The 25,386-nt window shown below is 37.0% G+C and overlaps 1 protein-coding gene across 18 annotated transcripts in view; it reads right to left on the bottom strand.

Annotated features, from left to right (window-relative positions):
* LOC106072940 (serine/threonine-protein kinase BRSK2-like) overlaps nucleotides 1-25,386 on the bottom strand; it is a 173,537-nt gene that overhangs the window by 69,996 nt on the left and 78,155 nt on the right. The gene's annotated exons all lie outside the window — the stretch shown is intronic.

Here is a 25,386-nt window from a genome sequence, read left to right as displayed (position 1 = left end):
GTTTGTATGATGAAATAAATGGCAAATCGCTTTTTCAATGATGTCATTGATGTACGAGCACTTTTCATCAACAAACAGTTATACAATCATATTGAGGAAACAGGCTTCATATATATGGAAATTACGTGTGCTCAAACTTTGCAACCTCCTCCGAATACCGCTAACTCAGGCCACTTCCATTACGTCATGCGAGAGATCATTCTCAAAGCTCAAACTCATCAAAAACTATCTCAGGAGCACAATGACGCAAGAAAGACTTATCATGGTTTTAATGTCAGTGAAGTAAATACTAGAAAGTATCGATGTAGTTGATGTTATAGATGTCTTTGCTGCACAGAATGCACGACGTGAAGCGATATCAATTTAGATTTGTCACTTGTGCATTATTTAACTAATAAACAAAGGTATTATTCATTAAAAGAGTCTTAATGATTACTTTTTGTTAAATTTACTGATATACTGAACCAATTTGATTTGGGGCTTATATATTTTTGCGTACATTATCTCATGTCATATGTCGAATGTCAAAATGCAAGGGACCCCCCAAAGAGGTCAATCCCCCCGGGCCCCCAAATCCCTAGTTACGCCCCTGGCCACAGACCTATATATATATTGTATCTAGACTGGACAATTTTTTTTTAAAAAGCTGAAACAAGGCGTTGTTTTGTAAAGTAGTTATAAGAAGTGAAGTTGTTTTTTCAACCCTAACCTATGTAACACATAATTTAATGTTTAGATCTAGATCTAGTAACTTAAAACATCGAAAAAAGAGTACAATCGTCTCAAAATTGTTATTTTGCAATTTTAGATACATAATCCAGAAAGATCTAGGTAATCAATCTAGTTAAATGGACATAAGATGATTAAAATCTACAGACGTAAATTATTTACATCTAGGGTTTTCGAAACATTATCTCCATGGAAACTAACAGGAAGTGGCTTAATTTCACAGATTTGCGTAAATATATAGTTCTGTGATTAATAGAACACTCTACTATAAAATAACGCAAAATGGTATTGCATAATTTCTAAACTTTGAAAACTAAAGATCATTACTTTTCTAAAACAGAAAAAGATCGACTTTCCTAGTTTCGGGCGACTTCCTTTAAAGCTTGAAAAAGAGTTACGTACATAACAATCTATATATTTATAGGTCAGTGATCTGATCATTATCAGATACTTTTTTTTTCCGTTTTCCAGTCTAGGTATAATATATATAGGTCTGTGAGATAAGCTATATTTGGCTTCTCAGACATCTCTCGCAATCTTCCTCTGTACATTTTCTTACGATATTTTTTAGGTTCTATTATTTCGCTACCAGAGCCGGATTTAAGTACGTTGATGCCATGGGATGGGCTTTCGTGTGGCACCTATCCACAATAAAGAGCAAACTGACAATGGAAAAGCTTAAGGTACTTGCACATTAATATAGATTTTCTTCTTTTTATAATTGGTATGCATATTTTAAATTTTACTTTTAGATTGTGGAAGCCGCCTCCACCTTTTTTTTAAGAGGTAGGCCTGGGCGACTGCACTATCTGGACTGCAGTGAATAAGGCCCTGATCGCCCTCCACATGTCTCCACATCGCTTTCATTTTTCTTTCTTACTTTTTCTTACCGTTATTGCAAAATAGTTCTTAAAAAATTAAAATATAAATAAAGACCAGATCCGCGTGATTAACCCTTGACACTCAAACCCCAAATGATTTAAAGATAAACTTTAAAGGAAACAATTAAACAAGTACTAGAATATGGTGCCACAGCATGGGGCTCAGCAGCCCAAACCAACCTTAGAAAAATAGACAAGGTTCAAAATATTGGTCTAAGGATAATGACATGAGCAATCAAAACAACACCCATAAGAGCTATGGAGGAAACCGCTGCCCTGATCTCTCTGGATGAAAGAAGAGAAATAAAAATCCTTTCCCAATTCACAAAATTGGAAACCTTGGAGAGGCACCCACTCAGAACAAAAATCCACAAAACTGGCACCAAAAACCGTCTCAAAAGGACCAATTTCATACAGGAATTTCTAAACCTAAAAATCTGATTACAGACCAACAGAGCTCAAGGAAATAGTGAACTGTTTTCTACATACAAATTACCCTAGCAATCAGTGGATCAGAGTTTACACGGATGGCTCATCCCATAAAGCCACCACAAATGGAGGAGCTGGAATACTTATCGAATGGCCAGATGGAGGAAAACTAGAAAAATCCTTTGCAACTGGAGAGCTCTCTGACAGTCACAGAGCAGAAAGGGAAGCACTAGCACTAGCTGCTACCATGCTAGCAAATCATCCAAGTTCCCCTCACAGTCAGATTGTCTTTCTAACAGACGCAAAAACAACCCTCCAAAGCCTGCAAAACTCTGATTCCCCTTATATTAAAAACCTCAGAACAGCACTCACAAAGCTCAACCACAACAGCAAAAAAACTGTCATTCAATGGATACCAGCTCACATACAACTAGCAGGAAATGAGAAGGCTGACACACTCGCCAAGAGTGGGAGAACAAACTCACAAGTAAACTCTGCACTCTATCCAGAAGAAATGAAGAAATTAATTGTAGATAAAATAAATGAGAAATGGACAAGCTCCCATCCAAATCACAAGAAAGATGATGCTTACTATAAGCTATCCCGACAAGACCAACGTCTAATCTTTCGACTCAGGACCGGACACAACAGAATGCGACAACACATGTTCCGGAAGCTCAAAATTGGAACCAGTGAAATCTGCCCATGTGGAGTATCACCAGAAAATTCCGACCACGTCCTCCAAAACTGCTCTCTCTACCAAGAGGCCCGTATAAGACATTGGCCCCAAATCACCCCAATAGAAAGAAAACTATATGGAGAGCTCCCTGATTTGGAAACCACTGCGCAGTTCATCTCATGTATTGGTCTAGTCATATGAACACTCCAACATAACAATGAGAACGATGAAGAAGAAGAAGAAGAATTAAACAAGCATAATTAAAAAATCTTTTTAAAAACAAAACAAAAACAAAGCTTATCTAAAGGGGAAGAACTCCACATTTAAAACTAGATCTTTCAAAAATGTACAAGTTATTTCCCTTATTCGATATCAAACAATAAAATAACTAACAATAATATTATAATTCACTGATTGGGAATTAAAAAAAAATGATTCATGTATTTTAGGTACAATAATTAATTGCTTAAAGTAACAAGTATATATATACACACATGATAAGAGAAAGAGAAAATGAAAGAGAGATAAGAGAGAAATAAAACTATTTATATATTTTTATGAAAGTATTCTATTAATAATAATATTGATTTTTTTTTCAAATAGAACAATAGCATTGCTCCCCTACAGTCTCAATGTACAATATTTTCTACAAACCAAAAGTTGGCAAATCCCAAGGGAAGTTATTTTTGTACTATTTCTGGACACTAAGGGTCAGACATCGCTGACCTACACCGTAAAACATAAATATTGTTGCAACCGTATTGGCGGAGCGACAGGGTTAACGTGTGTGCGACACGCTTGACTCAGGCAAATGACACAGGTCAACGGCTGTCAATGGACAAGGGACAGTACTACTAGGACACCCCCCGTATTATGGTCATGTGATCGAAAGCCTGTGTGGACCAAATAGGGAGTGCATTAGGCTGTTCGGTACAGGACAGCGAGGAGACCGGGACTGTTAGTCGGCCGTGAAGTCAGTCCGGGGTGGAGTGAGTCCTCGAGTGAAGCAGTATGAGTCCAGGACGAGATTGAGAGACAGTAGAGTTTAGTACCAGTACGGCAGTACGTTGATGTACAGTGTGGTCAGTTTATTGTGTTGCCAATTGTGTTGTATTGGCTGTAATTTATTTATTTACTCATTAAAGTATTACATCATTTTAGAACTCTTGTTGGCAAGTTCTTGAGCTGGATTTGTTGTGTTTAGCAGTGGTTACAGAAGGCCTGATTAAGAGAGAGAGAATCGTAACAATAATGACTGGCTATCACTGTAACATATATAATATAGAGTCTAGAAAATGAAGACCTAGAGATTACAATAATCCAACCATCTGTTAAAAAACTGGTTTGTAGTATAAGAATAACTCCAATACTTCAAATTCGCAATACGTCTATTAAATCTGTTTATTAAGCTCTTCAGTGTTAGAGGTATTAATAAATCTCAGCAGTCTACATCCCCATCATGTCCGCCGGGCGCAATTTGTAAGTGGGACTTTTTCTTCAGCGGCTACTCAAAAGTGTTCTTCGCCGTTGCGGGGCAACCAAAGTCCTTAATTATAAACGGCGATGATTTTTTTAAAAAGTATGACACATTTCCTTTTTCCAGATACAGAGAGTTCTAAAAAGGGAACGCAAGTATGATACATGATAAGACATGATAAGTAGACTGGTTTCGAATGATATCTCCACTCCCTTGTTAGCTACCACTGTATTTCAAGAGAGTGGATTTTTAGTAGAGCTAAGGCAACAAAAATGTATTGGTTAGTTTTGTTCACTATATAAAAGGATTTATTCACAAATGTATATTACTGCATCCTTTATATTACAAAGCTTATATAAACTGTCTGTCTAATACAATTTTCGTATAAATTATTTCTCTCTCTCGGATCAAGTTAAAATTTTACATTTTTTATTTGTTGTACAAATCATTAATCAATAAAAAAAAACCTCACCAATTAGTTAATTAATTATAAATAATCAATATTTTGTTTGGTATCGAACAAGAGAAAGGAATTGTACTTGACAGATACTTTGTATAGAGAATTAGGTCGTCGTTTAGTAGTTTGTAACTAACAATAAATAACCATAAAACCTTTTAATTTCATAAGCACTTCGCTAGCACAGAGGTTAGCGTATTAACTTAGGAGGCTTGAGCCCTCGAGTTCGAATTTAAGTCGTATTTTTAAAAATTTTGTAAATACTTTAACAAATCTATCACGTTAACCTTCATCCAGATACTTCCATCTTTCTCCCTCCCCTTTCCTTTGCCAACTGATTCCGACAAGTGATAGGAGCGAAGCGCGTTGAGAAAGCTAAAAGCATGCAATAGCGCTTATCTTCTTATTGCACAGATTTATTATTGTTAGTCTAGATCAGTGGTTCCCAAACTTTTTTTGTCTGGTAGACCCCTTGCCACGTTTTCCAGTTTTCGGTAGACCCCTTGCTTACGTAACTATGCATTTTTTAAAAATTCACCAACTTCAAATGTGTTGCTTTCTAAAACTTGTGTATTTGATGATGAAATTTAAATTAAAACGAAGCAATATGTATTATTAAAAGATGACATTTACATCATTTGTCCTGTCGTGGTCCTAATCACCAAAAAAAAAAAAAAGATAGTAGTTTGCTTTAATAATAAAAATTTTAATATTGATATTATGCTCAATATGTTTAATATTTAAAATTTTAGTAAGTGATTTCCATTATTTTTTTAAAATGAAAAGATTGGAAAGCTTACCTAAAACATTTTCCTGCTAGATATGAAGATGATAATATAAATATTTCTTTTGATAACCAGAATTGAATGCGGATGATACAACCTTTTTTCCATCTTCAGAGCAAGATCTTGAGAATATACTAAAGAAATTTACACTTTTCGGAGAAGCTAGTGGTTCAAAAATAAATATAAATAAATCCTCTGTAATGGGACTAGGGAAATGGAAATTCAAAGAGAATTGCGCTTTCAGAATTGTTGATAAAATCAAGATTTGTGGTATTGTCTATACCTGTAATCCTTTGTTCTATTGTAAAGGCCAGTGGGAGAATATTTTTGTCAAAGCCTCAAACTTAATTAAACGTTATCAGCACACAGGTTCTACAATATTTGGTAGAGCTGTATTGATAAATAGTTTGGTCATTCCAAAGATTGTCTATTTAGCTAACATTACAGAGCCACCTCCTAAATTCATAAACAAGCTGAACAAGTTAATTAGAAGCTTTATATTTAAAAACACTATTAGGAGCATTAAGCACACTACACTCATTCAAAACAAAGAGGATGGGGGGATAAACTTGCAAGATATTAAAACAAAAATACAGTCGCTAAGGCTAAAATTTGTAGGTCAAGTAGTTAGAAACCCAACAAACTTTCCCTTGACAATTTACTATTATGGTTTAAGATTAAGTAGTCTTCTTCCAATACACAATGATACTCCTCACTATTTTGGTACAGTCACTCATCCATTTTACAGATCTATTTCAAGAGTTTTACCTGGTAATGAACATTTAATACACAACAAAACCAAAGAATCATACATAACACTTAAAAAGCTGTTACAGGAAAGCCTAGTGAATAGGATTAAGTGGGGGAGAGTTCTTGGGGTGACAGAATTCAAGGACACATTCATAAACCTACACAGTAAACATATCCCACCAAAAGCTAGAGAGATTAGTTATAGACTTATCTTTGGGATGACCCCTATGGTTAGAAGACGGGTAAATGACCGTGAATGTATATTATGCCACCTTGAAAATGCTGATAACGAAAAACACATGTATTTGGAATGTCCATTATTCCTTCAAGTTAGAAGTACTGTAATGGACCTATTGGAAGCAAACTGTGGCAATTATGTAAATGTTAACTTGTCTATTATTTTAAACAAGCTGCCAAAACTAAAAAATAAAATGATACATAACTTTAACTTGATTATTGTTTCCGAATACAGGAATCTTGTTTGGGCTACCTGGCTCAAATGTCTACATAATAATAAGGTGTTTGATCCTAATCACTTGGAATTAACATTTAGAAAAATAATGGACTTTAGGGTAGAGAATTATCTAGTTTGATTTTCATATACCTGTATAATGCTCATGTAGTTTTTCAGAAATAGGGTGTTGGGGGTCAGGGATATCTGATATTGTGTTGATTGTTCTGGAGTAGAGTATACTTGTATCATTTTTCTGTCTTTAGGGGGTTCATTGGTTAGGTAGTATGTCTTTGATATTAAATAATATTTCTATTACTGTTATTATATTTTTAGGTTAATCACTTTTCAATTGTTTATGATTTAATACTTGTGAATTATGGTAACTTACAAATAAAAACATATTAAAAAAAAAAAAAAAAAAAAAAGCCCACAAAAGAGGCAAGATGGCCCATAAAAGAGGCATATAAAGCCCAAAAAAGAGGCAAAGAAAAGAGGCATAAAGCCCAAGGATTCCTATGATGATAAAGCTAAAACTGAATAGCGCAAATTCTGAGGTTTCCTTTAAAAAAAAAATAAAAAAAATAAGCTTTTCATAGTATTTATTTCCAGGAGTTTTTAATGTAATTCTACATCCGTCTCTTTATCGTCATCAGCATGGTTGATTATCTATTGAGGTATTACCTTATTCAGAATACCCAAAACCTTAGTTGAAACTAAGAATAGATAGCATTTAAATGTTCAATATAAATCGAACCAGCCACTACGTCAATATGAAAATTAAGATTTTGTATTAGAAAAAAAATTTGACTTTACTAAGTACAAAATTGCAATCAAATGAACTTTACTTTACGAACCTTGCAACATATGGCAGATTTATATGCCAGTAACTATAAAAGTAAATAAAGTATTGTAGCTTCAGATTAAGATGAAAATTCGCCCGATTATTACATTTTATTACATGAAAGCTGGCAATGCCTTTTTTCTTTTATAGGATTGGCATTTTCAGCAATGAATGACGCCCACAAATGAAAATTTTTTTCTGCAGGTTCTTATGAGTTTTCAGGAGATTTTTAATAAATTCAGGAGATTTCTTGGAATTTTTCGTATATATTTTGCAATTTAATAATTACACCTAGAATTAGCGCTGGCCTGTGAAAGCGAGGGACCACTGGGAGGTTGCAGTGGCCTAAGACCGGCCCTGGACTATGATTTCCGCTTGATTTCTATTTTGTTTTAAGATTAGTTTTTTAAGCATCCAATAATTCTGAAACAGTATTAAAAAGAGAAAAAAAATATTGTCAAACTTAATCCTTTCGACAATCATCTTACTTCAATGTGCAGGAGTTTTGTGTGGAAAGTTCTAGGCAAGGAAAAGTTCTTGGTGGATTTCTTGATTCGAAATAAAACAAATATAGGCCAATAATAACATTTCATTAACAAGCAAGGTTAGCTCGTCCAGGTTTATAGAGACATGCATTTCACCAATGCGGCTTTGAACTGATTACAGGAATTCTTTGTATTATATCAGATGCAAGTTTTTAATGAACATTATAGATCTTTCCAATTGCTTTAATGGCTGTCAAAATGAATTTTTTGCCTATAGAGTGCAGTTTTCGGGATTTTACTATAAGTAGAGATATTGTAAGACGCTCGTAAACCCACATCTCTTTATGATGTTGAAGCTAACATTTTGTCCACTGCAGGTCTATTCTAAACTTTATCTTTGAGTTTTCAAAAGTATTTCAAATCTTTATTTTATCAGGGTATCAGGGTGTCAGTGCCTCAAATGCTTCTCGGGCTAGGTTGTTAAATGGGGTTATTATTTAAAACTTTGTTGCATATGAGGCATACAGGCAACGAAAAAAAACAACCAAAGAAGCCAAATTTAAAATAATCAACTCTGTACTGTACTGTCTGCATTTGATATTAGTTTCATGTAGACACAATTAAGATATTTAAATAAGGTGGGAACATAAACAAAAATAAATGTAAAATTTCATTAAGAAGATTATAATTGAAAGGATTCACTACTGTGAAATAATATATGTGTTTTAATGAAAAATACAATTTAAAGTGTTGACCTGCTTAAATAAGATCCATTATCGTAGACCCCAATCTACATCTCATTGACCCCCAATTTTTTTCGTAGACCACTTGAAAGTTGTCGTAGACCCCTGGGGGTCTATGCAGACCACTTTGGGAATCACTGGTCAAGATTTAGACGGATCCTAACTAATTGATACAATTACACTTAATATAAGCTTTGTCTGTCACGGACTGAAAAACATTTGAAGAACTCTTGTTTAGTGGAGGAAAAAAAACCGAGGTGGGAGTTTAAAATACTGTTACGAATCTCACTATCCAGGCTCTCTGCAAACTGCACCATACACCACCAACTTAAAGAACTTGACAACTCAGGGCTCCAAAGTAACGTAACACTTTAATAGTTGGTAAATAACAGCCAATACTGTACAATTGGCAACACGTACACTGTACAAATATCTCTCCAATAACACCGTTCCGCCGTATCAACTCTTGCACTGGCCTCTCCGTCTCGTTCCGGGCTTGCACTGGGTTCAACAGTTCCGGACTGACTTCACACACTAGGGTCGTTGTGTCGGACTCGATCGCAGACCAAGATCAAGACGCCGTTCGTCTCAACTGTACTTGATAGTACTCCGCACTGAACCGTCGTAATGCTCCGTACAGAACCACACCGCTGAACTGTGCTGTAGTCGACCGTGTTCTGAACCCCTGCCGTGAACCTCCTTTCTGAACCTTGCTGTATTGAGCCCCTTTTCTCAACCGACCTGACTACGACACCTCCGCTCTTTATATAGGGTCCCTACTGGCCTTCTCGAACCGGACAGAACGCCCCTCGACGTTTCTAGGTGGTCAGATGACTATAACTCTCGTGACGCTCCTGAGCTTTGTTCACGTCGGCGATCCTTCCCGAACTGTCCTGTTGACGCTCGACTCGGCTGACAGTCGTAACTCGTCACGCTTGACCGCTCATCTAGCGCTGGCCTGGGGCGATTTGCGTCGGCTGACTACACACACACACCACCACCCCCATCTGTGCCACCACCAGGTTTATAACAATACTTTAACACTTGTCAGTAAAAGATATATATATATATATATAGTTCATGATCATTTACATTGTTTATTGTAATATACCCGCCGCAGCACATCAATTATAAACTCATCATCGTCAATGTCGGAGCATAAACGAGTAGTCAGAACCAGATTTGTTTTTACTGTTCATCGCAAGAAACCAGTATTTCAGATTTCTGAACAAAGCTGTTCATAGTTTATGGGCGCTGTTCCTCAAACGGCCGTTACATAAATGGTGTGTCCCGCACGGCTAGCCTGGTATAGAGGGGGAAAATGGCGGGGGTCTTAGTGTACGCGGTCTTTTGCCGCGAGTCTGATCCACCCGTCAGACAGAACAGTGTACACTGTTCTCATTCAGGCCGGTGAGAGGGAGCTCTTGTTCACTTTTGCTGGCCAAGGGTTCCAAGAGCTGAAGTCTCAACTCTACCTGACAGTTTCAAGAAGAAGAAAGAAGAATGGTTTATAGTTGTACTTGAAATCATTTGATTACTATCAAAGCCAAGGGTTCGGCAACACACTCAAACAGTTATAAAAGATGAAATTATTTTAAAGTTCATGCCTGAAGTCCTATTGATCTGATGTTTTTATGTCTAACACTTAAATCTGGACTAATCAACAATGTTCCTGGACATCACGTTGTGGAGCTCCACAAATGGACAGGCCGGTACGATTTCCTGATGTTAACTTATAGACAAACCAGGACTGAGGCCAAACTGCATTACAGTGAGCTCATAAGGAGTTTATAGCTACATACAATATAAGATTGATTATTCCTTGCAAATTGTCTTGGTCTGGCGACATAATTATGCTGACAATTGATCTCCGACTAAAACAATTTTGTTGCGAGAGTACATTAATACATTTAGTGTGTGTAAATTATATGGTGGGAGCTTCTATGCATCACGTTTTTAGTCTTCGCATAATGTGCTTGTTGAAGGAGGGTGACAAAAAACAAACAAGTTTTCATTTAATTTTGTGCTTGGGAGATTTTCAAAAACTGAGATTCTGGTGTATCCGGAATGAACAAAATAAAATGGATAAGAAAATAGGAAAAACATTACAATTACAAAAAAAAAAATGAATCCCTGAGAAATAGTTATGGTTAAGCCAATATATAGATTACCTAGACTTTATAATATTCCAAAGATAGATAATACTTCACTGGCACAAAGACATAGACTAATTAAAAAAGCATCGTATATCTCTTGAAGAACTTTTTCATAAAAGATGCTTTTCCAAAACACTCACGATCCTTAAAGACAACCTGCACCCATTAAGCCACAGAAAGATTTAAAAACTCCTTTATCCCACTTTCGTTCAGAGTGTTACAAGGTCATCCGTTGTCATCAAGAAGTACATAGAAGTCTAATTCATATGACACTGGTTGTGAGTGTGTATGTGTTTCTTTTGTTATATTGCTATTGTTACAGTAACGCTGAGGTGCTCAATTGTAGTCAAACTGAATTTCCATTTGATTGAACCAATAAAAATGATCAAATCTTAAATAAATAAATAAATTATGGCTTTTATATAGCGCTACTTTCATATGGTCCAATCTCATTTGTTGACCAGTGGGTGGAGGTGGTATCTGCGTGAAGGTTTTCCGTGCTGCCTTTAGGCGCTCAGCAAACACAACTCTGCTAGAGTCGGGTATCGAACCTCGAGCCCCCCTTTCATAGGTAGCCAAGCCAAATCTTATCATTAGATCTAGACTTAGAAGACGATGCGCCAATTAATTAGTCATTAATTTATTAAACTCTTCCAGGAATGCGCAAATACCCGAAGAAGTATATTTCTTTATTGACTCGTTCTCCAGCCAAATTAAAATTGATTTTCTTTTTTATTTTGAAAACTTATAACGGTCCGACCAGAGTTTCCCCAATCTGGCCAACGAGCCAGTAATTCTTTCCCCAACGGTATACAGCAACTGTGAAATTTCTAGGAAAATCATGGAGCCTTTTTCGAAAAACGGATTTAGGTTATGCCCACCCTTTGCCCACCAAGACGATTTCTTGTTTCCAAGTAGTTACGAAATGAATAATCATCATCATTATCAAACTCCATTTGAGTGAGGGCTTGAGAGGATCAAATCCTCTCTTGCCAAAAGCCCTGGACAGAAACCCTGCTGTTTTTGATTACCCAAACCTGTCGAGACGAAGATCAGCAAGTCTGGGGAAGTCAAACAGAATATGATACACGAGTTGTTTAGAGGTTTTGTAATGAAAAAGCATTTTTGAGCACTTTTTAGACTTGTGGAAACGAGATATTGGCCTAAACTGCCCACAGGTTTCAACGTCACAAGTCCAGGCCTTCCATTACGACTGGTCTCACCAGAAGGCAACCTGAAACTATGTGCAAAAATAGGCCTCGACTTAAGCCGTAAGTAGAATGTGTTGCCTAACTCAAACCTTTCGTGGCTTCTTGCTTCAGAAGACGTACTCAGTATTTCTTTTATACTGATGGATTTATTTTTAGCATGCACTCTCCTGGTAGGCGCAGGTTGCTGAGCGGTTCCCGGGTTCGAATCCTGGCGAAGACTGGGCGTTTTAATTTCGGTATCTTGGAGCGCCTCTGAGTCCACCCAGCTCTAAGGGGTACCTGACATTTGGGGAAAAGTAAAGGCGGTTGGTCGTTGTGCTCGGTCACATGACACCCTCGGAAACCATAGGCCACAGAAACAGATGACCTTTACATCCTCTGAAGGTCTGAAAAGGGGAACTATACACTCTCCCAAGCCGTTTAATCCAATTATAAAGATCCTGATATTAATTTAGTACACTACACATATAGATCTGTATACATTTTAGTACACTACACATACACACATGTAGATCTATATACAAGTTAGTACACTACATTTATAGATCTATATACAATTTATTACACTACACATATAGATTTATATATAATTTAGTGTACTACACACATATAGATCTATATACAGTTAGTAGTACACTACACAATGCAATACATATAGATATATTTACTTTTGTCTTTAACATATGACAGACTCACTGTAATATTTAAACAAAAAGATTGGCTTTGTTTTTTTATTTGGATATTGTTTCAGAATTGTAGCTTATTACATCCTAACCCAAAACCACCCGAAGGGCGGTGGGGGATTTCGGCAAAAAGGTTTGAACCCGAGGCCATCGAGACGACAGTTCCAAACGCATACTACCACAAGGCAGCCAACATGCATTTGTGTAACGAAAAGATCATTTGGAACTAAGTAGTTAATGAATTGAGTAACACTCTATTCTAAATGGATTTAGTTAGGATTTGGCCGATAAGCACTATAAAAGTGGATTATCTTTAGTGAATTTCCTAGATCACGACCCTCGAACGATGATAGCCTTATAGATGTAGAATAAAGTTTATATAAAGTCAGCCTTTGAAGATTAACGTCAGAGAGAGAGAGAGAGAGAGAGAGAGAAAGAGAGAGAGAGATAGAGAGAGAGAGAGAGAGAGAAAGAGAGAGAGAGAGAAAGAGAGAGAGTGTGTGTGTGAGAGAGAGAGAGAGAAAGAATGAGAGAGAGAGGGGGCGAGGAGAGAGAGAGAGAAAGAATGAGAGAGAGAGTTTGAAAAAGAGGGAGAGGGAGAGAGTGTTAGTAAGAGAAAGAGAGGGACAAGGAGGGGGAGAGAGAAAGGAGGAATGGGAAGAAAGCTTTAAGCCTCCCGATAAATAGAAAAATGAAACATGGAAATGTGATGGAGAAGACGGAACTAGCGACGGTGTATATACGTGAGTACGAGAGAGTGAAACTGTAAGTGTGTCAAAAAAAAAAAAAGGGGAACGGAAACGGATGAGGAGGGTGGGGGGAGGGGGGGCTCTGTTTCGTAGCTCTCCGGAGATCGGAAGTTCACGAGATTTCAAGGTCTTTAGTAGTCGGAGGAAGCAATCCATAAGAAATGGCGCCACGGATTGATTTGTGTTTTTATTGTTTAAGCCCTGACATCTGGTGGCCCCCACAAGACGCAAACAAGGGGAGCGAATTCCAGACGAAAGTAGTATGACATTTTGAGAGATCCCTGTTAATGTATAGGTTCACCCGCTAGTAATATACTGTAGAATTGCTTTATACCCAAATCATATGAACACTTAAACCATCTAGCACCTTCCTTCGAAATGACTTATACCTAAGTTAAAACTAAATAATATATACCAGCTGACTATAGAAGCTCTATATCGATGTTTCTCAACCTGTTGGGTGCGTTAATGTTTAATAAGAAATAACCTAGACTTAATTATTCATTAAAATGGCCAAGTTATCTATTTTATTCTTACAATTGACAAGTTTCACGTCTGCTACAGCGAGAGTTGGTGGGATGTGTGGGCGAGATTTTGAGCCGGACATACATTCATAAAATTTCATCAACCTTATACAACATTTGTAAATAAATATTATGCATTTGTGTAGCTTTATTCCTCTAGGGGGGTTCGCGGGCAAGTTTTGTCTATTTAAGGGGGTTCCCGGCTCAAAAAAGTTCGAGAATCACTGTCTTGGTTGAAAACTCGATATCTAGGTAAGAGGCATAGTACCGTGGGCTGGAAATGCTGATAGACAAAAGTACTGTACCAACAACCCCACCTTCTCCCTCCTTCGCCTCTATTACTTACAGTGATTCTTAAACTACAGCTTGCGAGCCCTATCCAGCTCTTGGGGTGATGTTATACTCCCACCCCCCTCCCCGGAAACTTTTGCCCACAGTATTAATGAAGTCGCTAAGACTTTGTTTGATTGGATTATTTGTTGCTGTGATACGATTCTCGGAAATTGTTATGTCCCCTAGGCCGAAACAGGTTGAGCACCCCTGAACTAGTGCCTTCAATCCAGACTGAGGAGTACTCGGTTACTGGTAGTGACAGAAAAAGAATGCTTGCAATGTCGGCCCTGTAAAGCCAGTACACTCTAGCTATCATCAGGGGCTGAAGCAAGGGATGCTACTGCGTATAGTCAGAGAAAGAAAGAAATGACTAAGCGTAGTGATAGGTACGATAGTAAGACAGGAATGTTTTCTAGATCAGTGATCCCCAAGCTACGACCCTCGGGGACATATCCGGACCGTAACGCAGTGCTCTCCGGTCTTTTGAAATTCCTGTACACAATACACAATGAAGCAGCAAAGGTCGTGTTCCATTTGGGTTCAACTGTTTTTGACAACGAGGCGGCACTTGTGTCCGTAATGTACAAGGCCCCAAGGCAGAAAAAAACTTGAGCAATGCTGATCTAGATCTAGGCTACCACTCGTTGAGAACAGAATTCAATTTGTTACACACTAGCCCTCGTCATTTCTCAAGTACAGATCTCATGACCTTCCGAAAGCGTTTCTTCTAGACAAATGATTTCATTCGTTTCTGACGTTTTTAGTCAATGTTTTTCAATGTATTCATTCTAGCAATAAGTTGCCAGATTCTGTCAGTGATAAATAAAATAAAATAATCTGGTAATGATTAACATAACACCTTTAAAAACTTTGACTCAAAGGAGAAACAGATTTAAAAGTGATGATACTGGTCATTGGGTTGCAGTTCCAAACACCGAGTACAACTGAACGGCTGAATACAATATTAATATCTTAATACAACATTAATTTCTTAATGCTGAACCTGAACAAAACTTGAAAAGGACTTCCTTTTAAACAAACATGAACTTTTTATTGACAATATGTTCAGAATAAGATGCAGGTAGAAACACAAGTGAACTATTTTCTTGAACGATTTCAACAAAACGCCGTTGTCGCGAAGATGGCGACTTCTGTCAATCAAGACAAGAACAGAGCGGTACAAAAACTCATTTCTTATTCGGTCAGGCTATATCAACGCCATTCGTTGATCAGGAAACATGAAAAGGACCATGATGCCTGTGAGTAGACGCTAAATGAACTCTTGTGTCTGTTCTATTTATGTGTATGTTTCTGTTGTGTTGTCTTTATATGAGAAAAGAGTCCTTGTAATCACGCCAAATTTCCATAAGGATCAATAAAATAGTCTTAGTCTTAAGTCTAAAAAATATGGAACACATCATGGAACATTTGCTAGCTGTGCTGAATCAAATTTCTGAATTCCATTTTTAGCACAAAATAATAACAAAATGGACACTCATTACAGTTTCGCTGTCTGACAGTCGAGCAGTTAAAAACGTATCCTATTTAAAATCATCGAGTATCGGTAAAGAAGAAGAGTGGTAACGAAGATCAGCGGGTCTCACGTTTTAGCAATTGGGCTTCATTGTCATTGACATATTTGAAAATCTCTGTCAATCTTTTGTTCCCTGATGTTTTCTACGTCAATGGCTATTAAAAATTAGAAGCTTATTTTACAACTTTGGAAAAAGCAATGCACAAAGGCAACTAACAATCAAATATCATTTTATCAGGGTGTAAAATTTTGGTTTTATCTGGTTTTCAAAATAACTTCAAATACAGAAAAAATAAAACCCAGTAAAACACTGAAAAGGACACGAGGATAGTGACATATTTCTTAGTACAAATTGTGTAAAGGGAAAAGATTGTCTCACGAGACGTAATATACCAGAGATAATTTTCAAGATAAAGCATTTTTTTTTAAAGGAGGAGTCCTTCTGTAGTTAATCTCTCTCTCTCTCTCTCTCTTATCTTATCTTATCTTATCTAAGAACTTATCTTACATATTACAGACATTACTTTAAAAAAAAAGAAGATAATTATGTCCTACGCATTTCATGTGCCAATCTAGTCATGCATGTTAATCAATGAATTAAGCTCTGCTAAGTCGTTGATTTTCCTGGCTGATTCAGGCAACCACTCTCTAATGGCACTAGGGAAGAGGGAGTACTTGTACGAATCTGTTCTCTCTCTCTCTCTCTTTCTCTCTCTCAATGGAAAATAAAAATAAAAATATTACAAAGATCTATAACTTAATTTGATCTCTATGTTTATCACTTGAGAAGTCCACACTAGAACACGACCCAAGAATTAGAACCAATGTATAAAGGTGTGTAATCAATCATGCGTAATTGAACTGAGAACACAGTCATCGCGTTTTTTCAATTACCGAAGATGCAATCAATAAAGAATTATATATTAACAGGGGAAGCAAAAAGTTATTGAAAATGTTTTTTAAAATTATGTTTAAATATTTAGGTTTCTTTGATTCTCAAATTATCGATTGATAATTTATTATCGGAGATGACCTATTGGTATATCTATTGATTGCTCATACTTCAATTATTAAAAGAAGTTATGTAACATTTAATAACAATATTAAACTATATCACGGTGTTATTACCGGCCGTTAACTTGTAACACCAAACTGCTGGTAGACAACTAAACCGTTATAGGTGATATATATTAAAACAAAATAACCCGTTCTGCCAAAGTGACTTCTATGTAAACAATACTAAATATAACTAGTGATGAAATGAAATAACTGTAGTAGACTTAGGTAATAATATTCTTTAACAAAATCTAACTTACTTCAATAACACAACCTTTCAGTCTCACGTTCTGGAGTCGTCTCCCCTAACTAACAACAAATGGACGACAACGCCACCTATGTTGCATCATTGACAACCTAATCGCTAACCTCTTCCCACCGTCACCATAGAAACACACACACATACTCCATAACAATTGGGAAATACATTTAAACTGACCTTAGAAACTACTTTAATATACTTTTAAATAGAATAAAATAATAACATTTTTGTCAATCACAAAGGTCCAAATAGGTTTTAAAAAAACAAAATGAAATAAATTATTACTGTACGATACTCGAGTTAATATCAAAGCATGTCTTTCCGTAACCCAGTTGTGTGAACACCAGCAATGTCTTCCTATCGTCTCCATGTGCACTCCGTTTGGACCGGTTGCCCGTAATCTTTTCATCATTATTTAAAAATACTACAATTAGTTTTTTAAAATAGTTAATATGTTTGTGCATGTTGCTATTGGATATTTTTATATAATTCTATTTTTACAAAGGTTATGTCCGGTACAATTTGTGTACAAGTTATATCTTCCACTTTCACAATTATAATCTCGTCTCATTGTGGAACATATCCTCATTGATTGCCCCAGATACCCGGATATTAGGGGAACATTTTTTTTAGAGCGCACAGCTTAAAAACACTGTTCGATAGTGTCCACCCTGGGAAGGTACTGGGCTTTGACCGGGAGATGGGGGGGGGGGGCGGTTGTCTTCGAAGATTTGATTCGTGAAATCGTGAACATATAATATTTACACAAGATTTTTACTAAATTATTAAATCTTTCACTACCTTTACTATTTTAACTGTGAATAGACCTTGCTTTTAATAACTTAACTAAATAAAATTTTAGCTCTTGTGGTATGAAGGGAGAGTAACCTTTTAGGGATTACGGGCACGACATGGCCTAAAGTGTGCCGATGTGCCAAAAAAACTCAAAACTCAAACTCAGTTTGGCGAGGACTTTGAATGAATCAGACAGACAGACAGAAATTGATATAAACTTTGTAAATTAATATAAACGGGCATGGTACCAGGAGTTTCATTCAGCGGCGTAGCCTGCAATTTTCCATCATTTGGGGGCCCTGGCAGCTTTACCTTTGGAGGCCCCTGCATTTTGCATAATATTTAATATTTAATGTAAAAAAACACTCATTGGGGGTCCCCATCAAGTGGGAGCCTGGGGGGATTTTCAAATTCTCCCCCCTCCTCCCCCCCCCCTCAGCTACGCCACTGGCTTTATTCATACGACTTGGCGGGAATTTTACGTGATAATTAATGTGACGATTCTGTATTTCATTAAACACATGGCCTAGCGACTCAATCTATCTCATGACTAAGAGTGATACACTAGAGTTCCACCTCTAGAACCGCTTAACGCCACACAATGGCGTATTGGTACGGCGCTGGGAGTTAACGCTTCGTCTGCGACAAGTGACAAGTGGTGCTCAGCGCGGGAAAGAATTGAGCGCACACTTGTTTCACGTCTGCTTGTATTAGTAAAAAAAAAAAAAAATGTCGGACCGGAGTTGACTCGCGAGAAGCCAGGTATCCAAATGCTAACTCCCCCGCTTCGTCCACTCACCTGCAACGTTGTTTATTATCAGAGAGATGGGATGGGGTGGGAAGATTGCAAGGCTATAAATAAACCAGACTTCAGTCACTTCCGGGTTACTTAGTTCGTCTACACATTGACATAAATTGATTTTATACTTGGACACATATTGATTACATACATTAACCCCCATACACTGACCAAACACATAAAACTGTTGATGTGTAAATGTTAATTCACACAGATTAATGTTTCCTTAGATCGAGCTATCTTATCTTATATAATACAGACGTTACTTCAAAAAAAGAAGATGATTACGTCCTACGCGTCATGCTTCTAGTCATACATATTAACCAATGACCTCAATTCTGCCAAGTCACTGTTTTTTCTGGCTAGCTCAGGCAATCCATTCCATGCACTAATAGCACTAGGGAAGAAGGAGCATTTGTACAAATATGTCCTAGCATATGGAACAAGGAATGTGCCTTTATCTTTGTGTCTTTCTGAGTATTTTAAATGCTAAGAAAATAAGGGACTGCGCCGATCGACGCATTTAATTCACTACTTTCTCTCTTAAAAACTTAGTCCCTGGTGCTGCTATTCATTTATGTTTAATATATGTATGTATCACATTTGTTTCAGCATCTAGCTTCAACTCTATATTTACAAAGCCTTTAGTAGATAATTTACTTAACACTCCCAGGATATTGACCAATACACACCGATAGTGAAGGCATGATATTTCAAGGATGTAGCGACCTAACTACATTTTGTTTTAGGGTAAGGGGTAGCGTGGTCGAGAGGCCAAGTGCGCTTGAACTTGGCTTGGCTTGGCAGGGTTGTGTTTACTGAGCGCCTAAAGGCAGCACGGAAAACCAACTCCTAGATACCCCCTCCCCCCCCCCCCAACGGTCCACAAATGAGATTGGACCAAAAGCGCTCTGAGCATGCTATAAGCATGAAAGTAGCGCTATATAAAAGCTATATTAATAATAGGGGTAAAGATAAGTTTTATTGCATGTCTTATGACATGGTTCATTCATTATCATGATACAAGCCGACCCGTAACGTAGCATACGCCCCCCCCCTCTTTTTTTCTGAGCCTCGCTCTCTGCCACCGCGAAAGTTACGTGGGGTAACTCTAGTCCTAGTTGCAGAAATAAAAGTGTTATCTTTCCATAACTTTTTCATCGTGGTGTCCCGCATGGTTGGGCCACGAAGAGAATCATATATATAAATGGGAGACTATTGCAATAGTTTTTCGTAAAAGAGGCACAATATGTGAACCAAACAAAAACATGTATGAAGATATGAAGTGAAAAGGAACGAAACAAAAGATCAAAACAAACTAACAGTCGTCTGACAAATTATTAAAATTGTCTCTCAGTAAACAAATAAGTCAAGAGTTTGTAGACCAGCGATTTCTGTCTGTAAATGACTCATGCAAATATATTTCCCGCGTTTTCTTTGCCCAAGCAATGGCGGAAGAAATCCTCTCAACGATGCTAAGTAAAGCTGAACAAACAAAAGATACTTGGACAAACATTTCTTGGGTCGATGGTTCTCAACCAAATAATATATGTCACAAAGTTATAGTATTTTTATTATATATTTAAGGGGGAAGGCCTGAACACTGACCTGCAACGACGCAACATGTGGGCAGTGGAGACCTATAGCTACTGGTCTAAACTGCCCACTGTTGTTGTGACGTCGCAGGTCAGTGTTGAGGCTCTCTATAACAATTGGTCTCGGTACGAGACGGCGTGGTGAGCAAGCCACATCGCGAGAGCCGCTGATTATTTAGCTATTAAACACAATTTTATTCATTTCACGTCATAATGTATATTTGTCGAATGGATCAGTTAAATAGCTAAATTTAAAAGCTAAAACTAAAAAGCAAGAAGGTCTGCTTTCTGGCTACAAATGACAGTAATGAAGACGGATAATTCTGAAAAGCTCGCTTTTTGAAATAAACTTTCTGGTGTACAGACTATAGGAAGGGTTGATAAGCAGTCTATTGAAGGGATATGATAAACGTTCGATCATTTCTGTACACTTTGTCAGCACTGCAAAATTAAAATTTCTAAGTTCTTTGGCTTCTATCACTAAGTAGTTTTTATTATTTGGTTGACAGTGAATGATGGCGTCCTTAAAACTATTTACTTGGACTATTCATTTCTAAAACTCTCCCAATCTTTCACTTGATTATTTTCGTACACTTCTCTTCCTGTGATCCCTTCATAGGTCACCAATCAGCTTCCTCCAGGCGTCTCGGTTCTGGGGCGAGTCTCTCCAACTGTCCCCACGTCTTGGCCATCTGCTTGGCATGGCTTCTGCTTCCAAAATCGCGGTGCCATGTACTTCTGGGCCGTCTCCTTTTTCTCTTTCCTTGGGAGTTCCAGTTGAAGGCTTACTTAATTGGATGCAGGCTTGCGAAGGGTGTGACCTATCAATCTCAAGCGTCTCTGAAGAATATCTACTTCTATGGGCTGCTGCTTTGTTCTTTGCTACAGTTCCTAATTTGAGATCTTGTCTGACCAGCGGATCATAAGAATGTTCTTATTTTCGTACGATTGTCTTATATCGCCCCCATATTTCTCAATACCGCTTTGTCTTTACTATGTTGCTGTATTTTATTGCTTGAAGGAAGTAGCGCGGATCGTTAAATCAAAATTTAAACCATGAGGAGATAACTTAGTATCTAATTTATCGCGTGAATCCCAAAGAATTAAATATATTGTTATAGTGTTATAATGTCATACGACAAGGGTATGGAGTAGTAACAGATTCAATCAAGACTTGCTCAACAAAAAAAAACAACAACAACTCAGATCGTGAAAAAGATGGCTCTGGTGTTCTCTTAGACATATTATATTTATATTGTAGCATGAATTGACAGACATAATGACATCTACAAAGCAGGTGTACAACACATCAAAACGAGTAGAAAACAGGAAGAGGGAGGCAGCCAAAGAACGATTGAGAAACAAACAGAAGTAACCAATAAAAACGTAGAATTGATTGAGAAACAAACAGAAGTAACCAATAAAAACGTAGAATTGATTGAGATGTCTATCAATGTCTGAGAACCAAGCCTGGGGGATTGGAAAATGTTCAGCTTTGGAAATTCACCAGTGGAATCAAATTTTAACAAATAGAAAGGGGGTTGGGGGGAGAGGGCAGATCACAAGAGTATCTGGATTTCAACGTTTCACTAAAATCTAATTAATAATAATAATAATAATCTTTATGGAAATTTGGCTTACAATTTGTGCATTACACCAAACAAAAAACATTATAACTATAATGTGTCTTAAATGTTGTGTTGTTTATTTATTTATTTTTTTTTTGGGGGGGGGGGGGCTGTAGAAAAAAAATGTGTATGTTTGATACTTGGAAAACAAAATTAATAATTTCTTCTTAGACTCTTCCAAAATTTTAGTTTACATTAAAAACAGTGATACGAAAACATAGGCTATGGTCGGAACGATGGCGCTCCCACATTCACCTTTCTCCGCTTAACTACTAGATCTAAGTCCAAAGTTCGCAGGTGGCGATACAGTTTGGGATCCGCTGGTCGCAGATTCAGCCAAGGCGTGGCGCTGTGTGCAAACTGCCCAAGGGGCGACATCTCCTGATGTTGGCAAAAAAGTTGACTCCATAAGACTTTTCCAATGTTTGGGTATAACCGTAGAATAACTGAGGTTTGGATTTTAGAGTTTTTCTGAAGTCTAGAGTCTAGACTGGAGTCAATATACATTACAAGACGACCAAAGTCAGTTGAGAAGTGAATTCTATTTAAAAAATATAAGACCAAAAACAAAACATAATAGAAAAAATATAATCGAAAATGTTGAAAAATTTTTTTTTGCTTTAAAATTAAAAACTTTCCTTAATAGAGGTACAGTGTACATGATAACAACCGCACATTGGACCGCCACACTATTTCTATGACTACACGATAACAGATTCCATATTCACAAGCCTTCACCATAGTTTGAGAATGACTGACTACTGACGACACACCATGCATGAAAAATTCTGTGTGTATGTGTCCCTGAAATGTTGGACTTTACTAGTAAATAAAGACATTCACCTTCAAAACTACGAGGATCTTGCATTTCGTGTGAGATGTAAGCCCGTGTGAGATGTATGCGGACTTCACGTGTCTAGATCGGGAAAATAGGACAAGCAAATGAATGCAAGAACTATGAACAATTTCTGAACAAAGTTTTTACATTTGTTGTTTTAATACCATGAAATTTGTTTTTTTAATTTTTTCAATGTAATCTTTTGGAAAGTGAATTAAAAAAAAGGGTAGATAAACCAAAGCTGTATTCCCATTTATCACGTGTTGCCTTCCCTTTCCCATTGAGCTCTTTCTATCTATAGGACTTAATCATCATCTTTTTGTAGGTAACATCTGTATTTTTATAAGATACGATTGTCTATGGTGATAGAGAATACAAAGGGACTAATTTGAGGACCTCTGTTATGAGCAACGGGCCACTGCACTGGAGAATAGACTCACCAGAAGAAACAACAAACACCGAAGTAAAAAAAGAAGGGGGTTGGATAGGGAGGCATCCGGTGTTTGGGGATCCTTTTCCTCCTCGGCATTTGATGCAGCGACAACTATTTTGGCACAACCTTCATACCTAATTAGCCAGCGAGCTGAAGACTGGCCCAAACAATAACATGATTGATGGACAGAAAGAAGACGAAGGTATAACGCGGGTTCATACCGTACAAGCTTGAAAGGTGTGTGCTGGCACAGATGTAACAGTAAAGGCGCCATAGAGTGCACTACTGTAACGGTTAACGAGGGTACAATGAATCCAGCACAAGGACCAAAGCAAAAAAGAGTTATGTATCTCTTTTGGGATGTCTTATGAGATGTCTTATTTAATATCTTTTGAGATTTTTTATTAGATGTCGTATGAGAAGTCTTTTGAGATGTATTATGAGATGTGTTTTGACAAGTGTTATGAGATGTCTTATGGGATGTCTTACGATATGTTTTATTGCATGTCTTATGAGATGATATAAGATGTCTTATGGGATGTCTTTGGAGGAGGTGACTTACGAGATGTCTTATCAGATGTTTTATAAGATGTCTTATGTGATCTGTTATTAGATGTCTTATAAGATTTCTTATAAGAATTTTTAATAAGATGTTTTAGGAGATGTGTTATAAGATGTGTTTTGTGATTTGTTATGAGAATTTTAATGGGATTATGGGATGTCTCATGAGAATTGTTATGAGATGTCTAAAAAGCAATGTGGTGCCAAAACTAATTGCCGGTGGTCTAAAATTCACCAAATATTCGAACCTATGATTATTGTCTCTGCGTAAGTCGCTAAAAAACTCGTCATAAATTAGAGGATATAAAAGTACTTGTCAAAACAAAGCAAGAACATTTCAAACTTAGACTCAACAAACAAAATACACTTAGTAGCAAATAGTTATAACAACATGAATGTAAACAATGGTGTATTGTTTTTTTGACAAGGTGTTGGGTCAAAGCGCTTTGCTTTCCAAAAGGAAAAAAACTATATAAAACAATACATTAAAATTAGAATGAGGTCAATTGAATATGTGATCATGACATGACCAGAATAGAACGGGTTACGGAGACCTGGACCTGCTGGTCAGCAGCGCAAATGTTTTGTTTATCTTCTAAAATTAGAGTAAGGTAGAGTTTAGAGGAAAGTAGAGTTTAGAAGTAAGTAGATTTTATTAAAACAAGGAATTAAAAGCTAGGTAGAGATTAGAGTACGCTAAAATTTAGTGAAGATAAGAGTTTATGGGAAGGTAGAGTTTATAAGAAGGTAGAATTTAGAGAGAAATATAATTTAGAGAAAATAATTACTAGCTAATTGGCCACACGGTGAAAACTCGGGTTTGATCGTTATAATTTTTCAAACCATAATCATATAAAATTAATTTTGGCTTTTTGAACACGCTTTCAGCGGGTATTCCCGCACTCGACTTCAATGTTTCATTGTATTCAGGAAATAGATAGACATCCGTGTACAATTTGCGCACCGTCTTATGTAGACATTAACTGGACGGTAAATGAAGAAGAAACTGATGGTGCGAAGCTAATTCGAGTTATGTTTTTAATCAATCGTCGCGTCACCACTGAAATTCCCGATTAAGCTACGCGCTGGTATTTAGAATAACTACAAGATTTACTTTACAACTATACCTCTGTGAAGGCAGCTTAATGAGGTTAGGCTCTGAAATTATTTTACCCAAAGGATCCTTAAATCAAAACATCTCACAAACATAAGACGTCACAGGCATGTCACAGGTGTATTACAGACAGACAAAGTTAGAAACGTGACGTCAAAGTATAACGTCAGAACCCTAACTATTTTTCTCATATTAAAAGTAAAAAAAAAAAAAAAATCCCTGAGGCTAACAAATTTAGAGGGCTAAAAGCTAACACACTGCAAGGCTTGCCTTCCGCTTAAATTCTGCGAGAGAGAGGCTCAAACGAGAGGAAATGACGCCATGATAAAGATGGATGAATCTGTGAATCTTTCGTTAATGCGATATTGTGGAAGACAAATTGGGAACTCTATGAAACAACAGAAT

Source organism: Biomphalaria glabrata, chromosome 10 (genome assembly GCF_947242115.1).
Source record: "Biomphalaria glabrata chromosome 10, xgBioGlab47.1, whole genome shotgun sequence".
In the NCBI taxonomy this organism is placed as follows: Eukaryota; Metazoa; Mollusca; class Gastropoda; family Planorbidae; genus Biomphalaria; species Biomphalaria glabrata.
This window is presented reverse-complemented; position numbering and strand designations above follow the sequence as displayed.